The sequence below is a fragment of the Oryzias latipes genome, chromosome 1 (genome assembly GCF_053564925.1).
Source record: "Oryzias latipes strain Hd-rR chromosome 1, Olatipes_Hd-rR_3.1".
In the NCBI taxonomy this organism is placed as follows: Eukaryota; Metazoa; Chordata; class Actinopteri; order Beloniformes; family Adrianichthyidae; genus Oryzias; species Oryzias latipes.
In genome coordinates this window covers 6,368,833-6,381,781 of record NC_136237.1, presented here as the reverse complement: position 1 = coordinate 6,381,781, position 12,949 = coordinate 6,368,833, and positions in this window count along the sequence as shown.

Genomic DNA, 12,949 nt, shown 5'->3' with positions numbered 1-12,949 from the left:
GAGAGTCTGTTAAGCTTACCTGAGTTTAAAATATTGTTGACAAAATGTAACATCGTCGTTGTTTTTGCAATTTGTTTAATAAATGCATGAACAAAAATGAATTATTTACATGTATTATTTAAATCTGATCCATTTTTAACAATCTCAAAAGGATTTTCATATAAATATCAAATGTACATATTTACATTTTCGTTTTATATGTTAACATTTATTTTATACATCTTAACAATAATCCTGGTCTTCTAGAGTCATGTGTGTCACAGTTGGAGCTAAAAGGAAAGCAGAGATCTGTCCTCGCAGACGGACGCCACTTTACCCGTCCTACTGGTTCCTGCTGTGGCTCAACATCTGTGGCTCCCAGCAGTCCCCTTCGCTGATGCACAGATCGTGCAGAACTGAACTGCAGGCAATGATTTTCATCGCAAAGGTTGGTTTTACTTCCAGTGCCCCCAGAAATATTGCTCTCCTGCTCATTTGCCAAATGCTCTCTCTCCACCACAGAGCGTGCCTTGGTGTGGTGCTGGTTGTAACGGGCCTGAACCGCATTCCTCATGGGTTCCCTGTAGGGTGTCAGCAGCGTGATGGGATGAGCAATGCAGGGATACCCACCATCACCCAAAAGGATCCTTCAGGTGGGTTTGTTTGATTTACATAAATTGGGCTTTTACGTAGAACCTGTGAACTGTGGACTGATCCTTGATTCCCAACAAAAATATCTCTATATTTGGCTTGGAGTCACATACAGCCTGCAGTTGAATGGAATAAAAAAGCTTCCTGTTAAAATAACAAGCTGCATTTTCTTTTAGGGCCTTTATTCTTCAGTGGCAGCCATCAATGCTCCCCACGACCTTTTGGAAGGTGGAAGACCAAGCAAGCTGCTAAAAAACCAGAGGTGACTAATGGCAGTTCATTCCCACTGGATGCTGGATGACCCTGCTTATCAGCTGGAGGATGCGGTCTGCCGTCCTGTGGACAATGTCACTTACAGTGGACCGTGGCATGTCAAAGGCCCTGGCTACCACACTGTATGATGTGCCACATGCCAGCCAGAAAAGAAACACCAGGACCTCAGTCTCCTGTGCCCCCCCCCCAGAGTGTGAGGAACCGGAAGCTGCTCCACCAGATGCTCAATGGTCCTGCGGGTCAACCGACCTGCAGGTCTGCCGGTCTGGTTTTGTGTCGGACTGAGCGTCAGCGTGAAGGGCCACGACAGACACCTTTATGTTTGCAAAGCAGTAGAGACGTGGAAGAACTTGTAAAATAGAAAAATAATTATTTCATTGAGAAAATTAAATCTGATTTTTTTGAATGTTTCATTGCAAAGCAGTAGAGACGTGGAAGAACTTGTAAAATAGAAAAATAATTATTTCATTGAGAAAATTAAATCTGATTTTTTTGAATGTTTCATTTTATTCTGATGTCTTACATTTTAGTTTATGACGTATTTATTAATGCTGGAAAATCTCGTGTTTTTTTTTTTTGGCTGGGTTTTTGGATTTTTATATAAATATTTAAAAATTAAAGTATTTTTGTTTAAAACAAGTGATATGGTTTGACTCTGAATAAAAAATACTAAACTTTGAACTCACAAGTGTTTCATGTAGTTAGACTATACAGTTCATAGTCCAGTGTTGAAAAATAATTTTAAACTCTTACCCAGCAGACTGTGTAATCTTGAGCACAATTAGTGACAAATGCTTAAATTGAACTAATAAAAAAACTTTAAGTTTAACTTACAGATGGTTTATGTCTGGTCAGGGGCATCCAGATGAAATCTTCTGAGACGTCTGCTTCTCCTTGCCGTCCTGTGATGCTGCATATCTGCTCGTTTTTGGTTTGATCCCATGAAAAACGGTTGAATTATTGCCAGGAACACGGACAGATTCATATATAAAGCTATTTTCAGTAAGGTAGAAGAGAAAACTACAGAAAAAAATGCCTCCTCGCAAGAGCCTGTAAATCGTTCAGCGGCACAAAAATAAATATTGCCATGGAGTAATAACATAGGGGTTTATTTATCAACAAATACATAAAATCACCACCAATGTGTTTGTAATTTTATTATTTATAAATCAGCCACGTTTTCCATGATCAGAACACAGCAGATGCATCAATAGTCTTCATAAAATGTTCATATTTATTATATTTTTAATTTGACAAATGGGTGTCATTCTCCGCGTTAAATAGAAGTAGTTCCCCTCCAGACCAGGTGGTGGCGGTAATGCGCCACTTTGTTTCCGTGCCAAGCGCCATTTGAAAACACCCGAAAGAGAAAACTAGTGAGCACGGGTGTCCGAATTGCTTTGAAAATTCAAAGAACTATATAGAGAACTATATAGTGCCGCACTATATAGGGTTTTAGTAGTTAGGGGTTAGGGCGGTAATTCGGACACAGTCCTCACAGCTTCCGCTGTCGGTTCCTGCAGCTCGAGAAGAAAACAGAATGGTGCATTACCGCCACCGCCTGGTGTGGAGGCAAACTACTATCTTAACGCTGATTTTCCAAAATAAAAAATAAATGAATAAATATGAACATTTTACGAAGACTATTTACGAATCTGCTGTGCTCTGATAATGACAAACATGTCTGATTTATAATGCATAAAAGTAGATACAAATTTGTCTAGATTTAATGTGTTTGTTCAGAAATAAACCGCCAAGATACTAGGCATGTGTCTGTCATTTTTTAAAAAGAAACATACTGTGGCGGCTGCTCTCTCACGTAGGTCAGGATGGAGCAGAATGCAGCTATGCTAAATAGCAAGGTGCTAATGCCTGTCACCTAAACTGTTTTAGCAGGCTGAAAAGTGAGCTGACCCGTGCCGCATGACCCCAGGCAGCTGTTGTTTTAGGAGGCACAAATGAAATGACAGAGTCCAATGTCCTCAGATTAACCATTTATTAGGCCTTTTCAGAACTAAACAGAACAGACCAACATTGAAAATGTCTTTACTGGAGATACCCAACTCACTCATGGTTTCAACAAAGCAAACAGAAAACTCCCATACTGCATTCCTGCCATGGGCAGGATAGCCACATCGACAGGATCACTACACAGCCCCCCCTCTTAGAGGGTTAAGTGTCCTCACAACCCTTAAATGTCATCAATTTCAAAATCTTGTAAGTTAACAGGCTGGTGGCGAACACGCACTGGTATTCTCTTTGGTGTGTCACCATGACCAGGCCCAGCCCTGAGTCTGCTTCCACCATTCTCTGACGCGGTTTTTGTGCAGGTTTGCTGTGAGGATTGTGGGACATTAACGCATGCCCGCCAGCGACAAAGGAGGTCAAGCCCTCTAATGCAGTCATCTTGGATGTCAGCCAGCCAAAACTCATGTTTAGACTTAATAGCCCCAACTGCCACCGATAACAATTTCTTCCCTGGCATGATGGTTCGCTCACCTGTCACTGTGAGCAGTGCAGTCTCAGTATGAATCCAACTCTCTGGGAGAGAGCCTGATGTCACTGGACCCTGCATTGGCATTGGTGGACCCTGTGTCCACCAATGCACTGCAGGGCTGGCCACCAATGGAACAGTCCAAATATAATCCATGTGTTGGGCCACAGTGATCTACCATTGGAGTGATGGTTCCAAGGGGGGTTGTGGTTTGGGGTGAGGATCCCCTTACTGCCTCACCCCGCTGGTGTTTCCCCTGAAGGGCCTGAGGTCTGGCTCTGGGACTGGGTGCTGGACAGTCTCTGGCAAAATGTCCTGGTTCTCCACAGCGGTGGCAGCAATTGGGCGGCATCCGGCGCCGTTGGGTTCGAACAGCTTGAGCTTGACTGAGCTCGTCCTGCGCAGAGTCCTCCAACTCATGGTCAGCAGCCCTCACCAGTGGGGATCTCTCAGTTGACCCAGCACACAAAACGTCCTCCGCCTGTTCAGCTCCTTTCAGCGCCTCCCCCAGGCTGGTGGGAAAGGAGAGACACACGTGTTGGCGCAGAGGTTCAGGTGTCAGACCCCGCAGAAATGCATGAAGGCTTAGCTCTTCCCTGGCAGAACTTGGAAAGTTAGGGTAGCCATGTCGTATGTGTAGTTGAATGTCAGCGGCATAGGCTCCCAGACTCTCTCCACTACGTCGTTGTCGTCTGATCAGCTGCTCTCTGCTCTGCTCACTGGACACTCTTTGGCCAAACCTTCTGTTTAGGGCCCCAGTAATGGCTTGTAGGTCACTATGTTCGTCTGCAGACAAGTCTACTAAAACCTGAAGTGCTGGACCCTCCAGAGCAAGGGCCAGGTGGATAGCCGTCTCCCTGCTGCTCCATCCATCATGCAAGGCAGCTAAATCCACTTGGGCAAGGAAAGGCTCAAGAGGAGTCAGGCCGCTAAATCTCGGTAGCTTTGCCGGTGTTTGAGTAATGGGTTTCGTGCTGGCATCCGAGAAATGCTTCGTGGGGTCACTTATGCCCTGTAAAACAGCGGAGAGGATGGAGGGGAAAAAAAAAATAAATAATGTATTGTCTCGTGGGGTCACTTATGCCCTGTAAAACAGCGGAGGGAATGGGTTTCGTGCTGGCCACCGAGAAATGCCTCGTGGGGTCACTTATGCCCTGTAAAACAGCGGAGGGAGTTATATTTTTTTGGAGGGGGGTCATGCAGACCCCAAAGCACATGCCAACCTAAGGGAGCGGAAGGGTTAAAGTCAAATTGTTTTTATCAATAAAGCACTTTGACACAGTAATCCGCGCCTTTATTTCTATTCGACTGGATCAGTGTAACTCTCTTTCCATCTCTCACTCGTCCTTATCCTGTCTCAAACTGGCAAAGATCGCTGCTGTATGTTTGTTAACTGGCATGTGGAACAGAGAGCATATTACTCAAGTTCTGACTTCTCTACACTGGCTGACTGTTCATTTTAAAATTCTTTTATTTGTTTCTAAATCTTTAAACAGTCTGGCTCTGCCCTGTCTCTCTGAGCTGCTACAGCTGCATTCCTCTTAGATCAGCTGACCAGCTGCTGCTGGATGTGCCAAGGACACAGGGGAAACTCAGAGTGTATGGGGCATTTTCCTTTGCTGGCCTCAGCTTGTGGGATGCACTGCTCATGCAGGTTAGGCAGGCCAATTCTTCGAATGATTTTAAATCCAAGTTGAAAACTCAGTTTTTCTCACTGGCTTTTAACTTAGTTTGAGTTGGTGATTGTACTGATTTTTATTACTTTTGTATTATGTTGTTCATTTTGGATCGTTGTCTTGTTTTATCTTTCATCATTAAGCACTTTGGTCAGCCTCTGCTGTCACAAAAGCGCTTTATAAATAAAGTTTACTTGACTCATGCCTTGCTGGAGTGAAAACATAGTTGAAAGAAAGAAACAAAAACAACAAACAAAACACATCAACCCCGTCATTGTTTTTATTGAGTTTCACAGGCAAGTTTACTGTAGCACAAGCAACAGTAAAAAAAAAAGCAAAAGCATTTTTAAAACTAAAAAAAAAACTATATTTCACACACTCAAAGCGTCTGCCAGCACAGAGTCCTTTCACTGCTAGCGCATTTCACAGGAACAGGCTGGACTGTGAATAGTAGTCGCCATCCCCGTATGTTTTGGCAGCATTAAGACCGTCTCGATGAGCGTTGTGTGACATGAAGGCGTCTGTATTTCTCCCGTCGCCTTGCCTCTCTTTGAGCACTGTGGAGGTGAGCACCATGGTGATCACGTACATGGCGTATATGAGAATGTTGAACACTGCTATGGCGCACTCCACGTTGTGCATCCTGTGTTCGTCACGAATCAGCGGCCTGTACAAGAGCTCCATGCAACCAGAGACGACTGCCATGAACAGCTCCAGATTCATCATGATCAGACAGGCCAGCACCGTCCGGGTGCTTTTGTTGAGCCTTCTGGTTCCTTCCTCGGCGTCGTCCATCTTGCGCTTGCTCTTGGCCGCGAAAAAGCTCAGCACCACGCTCACGACCATCGCCAGACAGCCCATGGTTATCACAGCTATGCCGCCGTGTATGTAAGCGTGATCGTAGCTACTCCTCTCCTGAGCCGTAGAGGAGCCGAAGGAGACGTCCCGAGCGCTCCCCCTCACGGCGTGACTGCTATCTATCAGGTAGAGGATGTTGTTGGGCAAGGCGAGGAACCCGACAATGAGAGAGGTGATGACCGCGATGGCGGCCCCCAACTTTCCCCTGAACCTGGCAACGCTCAGTACGGGGTTGGACTTCCTCCCCATCAACATCTCTTTTCCGGACGAAATCAAAGAATCGAAGCCTCCGACGAGGCCGGACCTGGTCCGCTGCATCCCGCCCAGCAGAGGTGGGCAGACGGGGTCGCGTCCTGCGCACGAGAGGGCCGAGCCAGCATAGGTTACCTACCCCCCTTTAACGGTTACTGCCGCACAGCGTCTTGGTCCACCCCGAGACATTTAATACGATGAAGCTCGGGAGGCCCGTGATCGAGTTCAGAGGGTCGAGAAGAGACCTCCAGGCGAAGGCCGTGACGCAGGACCGGTGGTACAGGGTCCGCGGCATCACAAGGACCTTGGATTCGATCGCGCGCCGCAGGAGAGGCGTCCGATCTCACAACATGATATGTGTGGACCTATACGCTAGGTTTTTTAGCCACCTCGTCCGTGACCGACGAAACCCGCTCGGCTGGTTGTCTCATCACTTGGCCATCCTGAACGCGCCTGATGACCCAGCCCGTAAGTTTGAGGGCGAGTTGAGACGCCTGCTGGCATACGGCTCTCTCAACTTTGAGTCGTGCAGGCGCGCCTGGGACAGGAGCCGCATGTCCAGGGGCATAGGAAACGCAGTAGACGCTCAGTGCAAGGACGTGTTCAACGGAAAGAAGGCTGCTTCAGAGACCGGGCCCGTGTCTCGCCTCCTGCTCGCCCAGCTCGAGGCCCTGCGCCTCAAGCCGATCTGCGCGGGCCTCAAAGTGGCCGGCGTGCCCACGCCCGACCGAGGCGGCAGCACGTACCACAACGGCTGCACCCGGGGCTGCGGGCCACTGCCTGGACGGAACACCTTCTACACGGAAGTCGACCTGCTGGCTCACGATGCAACGACCGACACCGTGGCCCTCCTAGAGCTCAAGACCCGAAACAGCGACGTCTTGGATGCCCCTACCCTGTGGCGGTACAACGCCCAGCTGTGGCTGACCTGGACGATGTTCTCGCTCACGTACCCGAGCGTGGCGGAGCGCTCAAACGCTTACCTGGTGATCGTGAGGCCAGGCACGAACACAGTCACCATAAGGAGCTGTCTGAGGCCCTCCGTGACCAAGACGCTGCGCACCAAGTTCCCCTGGATAAACTGCCTTTGTCCGCAGGTGCTCAACTGCCTCACGCCGACCTGTGTCAACGTGAGAGTGCAGGCCTATCCGAAGCCAGGCTCTGGCGGCAGGGCGAGCATCGACCCAAAGGACCTCTGTTACAGGAACGTCATGTTCAACCGAGAAAAGGCCAGAGTGCGTCAGAGACGTTACCCCGATGAGGGATCGCAAGGCCGTCCACCGCACCCAATACCCTCCTCCTCCGAGACGAGCGGGGCCCCCAGGGGTCCTGGGTCCGCATCATGTCGGAGCCAAAAACGGCTCCCGCGCAGGCATGACACTCAATGAAAAGCCTCGCATGTTCGAGCGCTGGATGGAAACTGACGGACAACTAGAACTGACATGGGTCTGAGGCACCAAGCGCTCCACGGCATGCTGGCCAACCCAGACGTGTCCCCTTTCAAAGTCATCGAGAAACCCAGCGAACAGCAGGACTGGATCCTGATAGACCATCTCATGGTCATACACACAGTCAGAGAAAGCGATTACACGGAGAGCGAACCGGAGATGTCGGTCGCGAGGATGGCGAGCTATTTCGCATCCCGGTACGTCAGAGAGAGGGCCCACGGCCGATGCGTCGTGCTCGTAAAAGACGGTCCGGGGGCGCAGAAGCCTAGCGTGAGGGAAGAAAGGGCCAACAGGACGGTCCCTGGTCACTTGAAGTTCTGTAAGGCTCACCTGGCCGAGATAGAGTACGGCACGATGAAACTGTTGGCCGACGTGGGCATGAGAGACAGCTTTTTCTTAGTCACGGGGGCGGTAGGCGAGTCGCGCTGGGCCGAGACCGCCGGCGAGCGCGCCAGCAACCTGGTCTCGTTCCACAACGAGCGCGAGGAGCGCGGGGGAGAGGGGGCCAGTCCACTCACGGAGCCAGACCACTTCAAAATCGAGACCCTCCATTTTCCCGTCGTGGATCTGAGCTACTGCGACGGCAAGACCTACAGGCCTGAGGGGACGCCTGGAGTTTTCTTGACAGCTTTCGGGAGCCCGGAAGACGAGCGGCTCCAGGGCTTGCTAAAGGCTTGCGTCGAGTGTCGAGAAACGGAGGCCGACACGCTGATGGTGGAGTTGGCCAACGCCCTGACGGGCTCAGTGACAGTGTGCACAGGGGACACAGATCTGATAGCCGTGCTCGCTGCGAGCGGACGGCCCGGCCTGACACTGAGGTTGGACAACAAAAGCTACACTGAGGACAGAGCCATGCACGAATCGCCCTTCGGCGAGCTCCTTGTCGAGCCAGCGGTCCGACGGACCGCCAACAGAGCGCCGGGTGCCACAGACGACTGGCTGAGCGCACTGTGCGACCTGGGCTCCGCAGAGCACCACCTGTTGCCCAACGGCGCGGCGGAAAGACATGCCGATCTGGGTCGCCTTCTGGAGAGCCACGGGGGCGAGGCGTTCAAACTCTCAGTGTACGAGTTCTTGTACCGGGGCGGTGTTCGAGGCTCGGTTTACGTCGCTTTCCTGAGCGCGTTCTTCGAGTCTGACGCGAGGAGCAAACTGAGTGAACTGGCACTGGAGAGCCAGAAAACGTACCCCCCCGGCACACGCAGCGCAAACACGTTACGCTTCGCCTTCACGGTCCTGTGCGGCGCGGATGACCCGAAAGTCTTAGGCGCGGGGAACGCGCCCTCGTCGCAACTTTTCGGTAACGCAGCACGCTCGGTCGAGCGGGGATCTAAGCGCCCCCGCGAGCCAGAGGTCGACCGTGAGGGCGAAGCAGAACAAGAGATCGGATCCGACCCCCAGAAGACCAAGGTAAAGATCACGGCTGGGCTCAAGCGCACGGCCAAAGCCTACGCGGACGGAGCAATTCCGGAGTCCACTCACGCCCGTTACCTCAGACTGGCTCGCTCCGGAAGGCACCTGTTCCTGAGAGCCAAAGCCAGAGCGCAGGAGGACCAGAGCGTCCGATCCAAACACTTGCTGTTCATGGCCCTCTGCGGAACAGACTACAGCTTCACTCCAGTGGGGCTGGGAATCAAAAGGTTGCTGAGTGGCGCGATACGCAACCGAGAGAAGTTCAGCTCTTGGTGCGCCAAGCTCGTGACCGCGCTGTGGTCCCGGGACGGAGAGGATGGCGGAGGGAGCGAAAGGTCCCTTGAGTTTCGCGCCATGGGCGAACAGTTGGCCAGCCTCACAGGAGTCCCCAAGTCTACGAGCTCAAAGCATTGGACTGGAAAAAAGTTTGAAATCATGTGCAGGACGCTCAAATACGTGTGCGACCTGTGGACCCTGAAGGGTCCCCGGATCGGTCCCCATTATGGGTTTCATGTGCACGACGGAGTCGTGCGTTTCATAGAAGAGGAAGACCCAGAGTCTGTGTCTTGAGAGTTGATACAGGGGCGAGATGTATTTCATTTCATTTTCTGTGTAAAAAATGAAGAAGAAAAAAAACGAGCGAACAAACACAATAAGAGGATGACCCAGAGTCTGTGTCTTGAAAGTTGATACAGGGGCGAGATGTATTTCATTTCAATTCCAATTTCTGTGTAAAAAATGAAGAAGAAAAAAAAAATAAGCGAACAAACACGATGGAAACAATAAAAGTAAATTCAAACACACCAGTGCAGTTTTCAGAGTTTTATTTCATTCGGGCACGTCTGTATTTACACCACACAATGTCGATTTCAACTCTCGAAGCCATCTCTAAATTACCGCTGGAGTTCGTCGTGTGTCAACCGAAAGGATGATTGGCGTACTCGAGCTTGCTCATCCATGTACATTAAGGTCATAGGCGGCGCTAAGGATGAACAAAGGCCGCAAAAGAACACTAAGAAGCAGGTCGAGGCCCCTGGCCCACAAGCGGGGAACAAGAGCGGTCGAGCCAGAGGATCCTCGGCCCGACTCGCAAGGGCAGCGCGGGGGGCCGAAGCCGGGCCGCTACGAACCCTACGACTGGGATTCGGACTCAGACGGGGGACACGGAGACGGAGGGGGTCACGGTCGAGTCAGCCGCAAAACTCGCGCGGGCCGGCGATCCCATCCGCCGGGGGACAAAGCCCGTGAGCCTGATGCGGCAGCGTTGGAGCCCGTGGGTCCTCGGCACGACTCGGAAGGGCAGCGCGGGGCCCCGAAGCCGGGCCGCTACGAACCCTACGACTGGGATTCGGACTCAGACGGGGGAGACGGAGGGGGCCACGGTCCGCCGCGGGACGAAGCCCTCGAGCCTGATGCGGCAGCGGTCGAGCCCGAGGGTCCTCGGCACGACTCTGAAGGGCAGGGCGGGGGAGACGGAGACAGAGGGGGCCGCGGTCAGGTCGGCCGTGAAACTCTCGAGGACAGGCGATCCGATCCGCCGCGGGACGAAGCCCTCGAGCCTGATGCGGCAGCGGTCGAGCCCGAGGGTCCTCGGCACGACTCGGAAGGGCAGGGCGGGGGAGACGGAGACAGATGGGGCCGCGGTCAGGTCGGCCGTGAAACTCTCGAGGACAGGCGATCCGATCCGCCGCGGGACGAGGCCCACATGCCTGACGATGGAGCGGTCGAGCCCGGGGGTCCTCAGCATGAATTGGAAGGGCAGGGCAGAGGCGACGAACCCTCCGATTGGGATTTGTACGAGTGTGAAACGGACGTGGACGAGCTCGATGGTTCTCAAAGTGAAACGGAAGAACAGCACCGGGGCCCCAGGTCATCGGGCGAGGAAGACGTCGAGGAAGCCGTTGAGGAAGACGCCGAGGAAGACATAGAGGAAGAACCAGCCGCAGAGAGCGCGAGCGTGTACCCGGATACATTTTCCTCCAAGAACGGTGAAATAAAGTGGTCAGCGAACGAGCGTGATCGGTCGAGCGTCCGGGCGTCCCCTCCTCACCAGGCCTCAGGGCCTACCACTGAGGCGAGGGAGGGGGCTCGAGACATCCTGTCTTCTTTTCTTTTGTTTTTCACTCCAAATGTAGAAAGACTGATTTTGATAGCTACCAACCGCCATAGCGCCGATAAGGCCCACGAATTAAAGACTCCGAAACCCATGGACGAGATTGAACTGAGGGCCTACGTGGGACTGCTGATCTTGGCCGGGGTGTACAGGTCTCGAGGCGAAGCGTTGGTGAGCCTGTGGGAGCCCGAGTGCGGACGACCGATCTTCGGGGCAACCATGTCCCTTAGAAGCTTTTACCAGCGCTCTGCGACGCTCAGGTTCGACGATCGAAGCACGAGAGCCTCTAGGAGCGCTTCGGACAGATTGGCCGCAGTCAGAGAGGTGTGGGAAGAGTGGTGCTATCGGCTGCCCAGGCTTTACGACATCGGACCCGAGGTGACTGTGGACGAACGAATGGTTCCTTTCAAAGGTGCGGTTTCAGCCTCCCTTTTTACTGTTCTCAGGGTATCCTTGACGTATTTGCGTCTGTCTTAACTCTTCCTTTTGTTTTTCTTTCTCTACGCAGGACGTTGTTCTTTCAGACAGTACATTCCCAGCAAGCCTACCAAGTACGGCCTCAAACTATGGGTCGCTTGCGACGCAAGGACGAGCTACGCTTGGAGGGTCCAACCGTACATGGGCAAGCTGGCTTCGGGTGCTCGAGAGACAAACCTTGCGTCCCGAGTGGTTTCGGATCTCACCCGGGGACTGGAGCACCGTAACGTCACGTGCGACAATTTCTTCACTTCGTACGCGCTCGCCACCGAGCTCCTGAAACGGAACATCACCCTGCTCGGTACGATCAAAAGCAACAAACCCGAACTGCCTCCGGAGCTCGCATCGGCCCGCGGACGAGAAGCACTCTCCTCCAGGTTCGCCTTTACGGACTGTGCCGCGGCCGTTTCCTACGTGCCCAAAAAGAACAAAAACGTCCTGCTCCTTAGCACGAAGCATTCGAGGGTCAAAATATGCCACGAACGCAGGGACAAAAAACCAGAGATGATCTTGGATTACAATAAAACCAAGGGCGGCGTGGACAACCTGGACAAACTGCTGGCCACGTACAGCTGCAGGAGAATGACCAAGCGCTGGCCCTTGGCCATGTTCCACAACATGATCGACATGTCGGCGTACAACGCTTACGTGATATGGAGGGAAATGCACCCGGACTGGATGCCGTGGAACCGCAACCGAAGGAGAATCTTCCTCGAGCAGCTGGGCAAAGATCTCGTCAGACCGCTCGTACTTCGCAGGAAGCGTGTTCCTCGCGCAAGGCCGGCCTACGATCTAATGGTCAGCATGCAAGAAGCCGGCGGGACGAGCGCGCGCAGCGAGGGCAAAAGAAAACGATGTCAGATATGCCCGCGCTCCAAGGACACAAAGACGCTGATCTCCTGCAAGAGCTGCGGAAAGAGCATCTGCAGAGGCTGCACTGTCCCCTTTTGCCCCCTTTGCTCCGAGCGCCAGGGAAGGGACGGCGACACAGACGCGTCCCAGTGAAAGGGATCGAGCTGTCTGGTAGCGCGACCTGATGCCTCGTTTCCCACTCGAGTAACTGAAAATCTGTTCTGTTTTGATATCAGCGAGTCTGTCCTCTGTGCCGCCCTGTATGTCCTCTGAAAATAAAACTGAGAACTGCTGTCGTACAAAGGTGTCTGTGTGCGCGTGTGTCTGTGTGAACATTCGAGAAGCAAAACTGTTGAAAGGGTTTGAGGGGTCTACGCGAAGGTACGGATATTTCGATCCAACGTGTTCGATTCACAAAGAAAGGCCTACAAACAGGGCTGGTTTGAGCTCGCAAAGCCTCTCA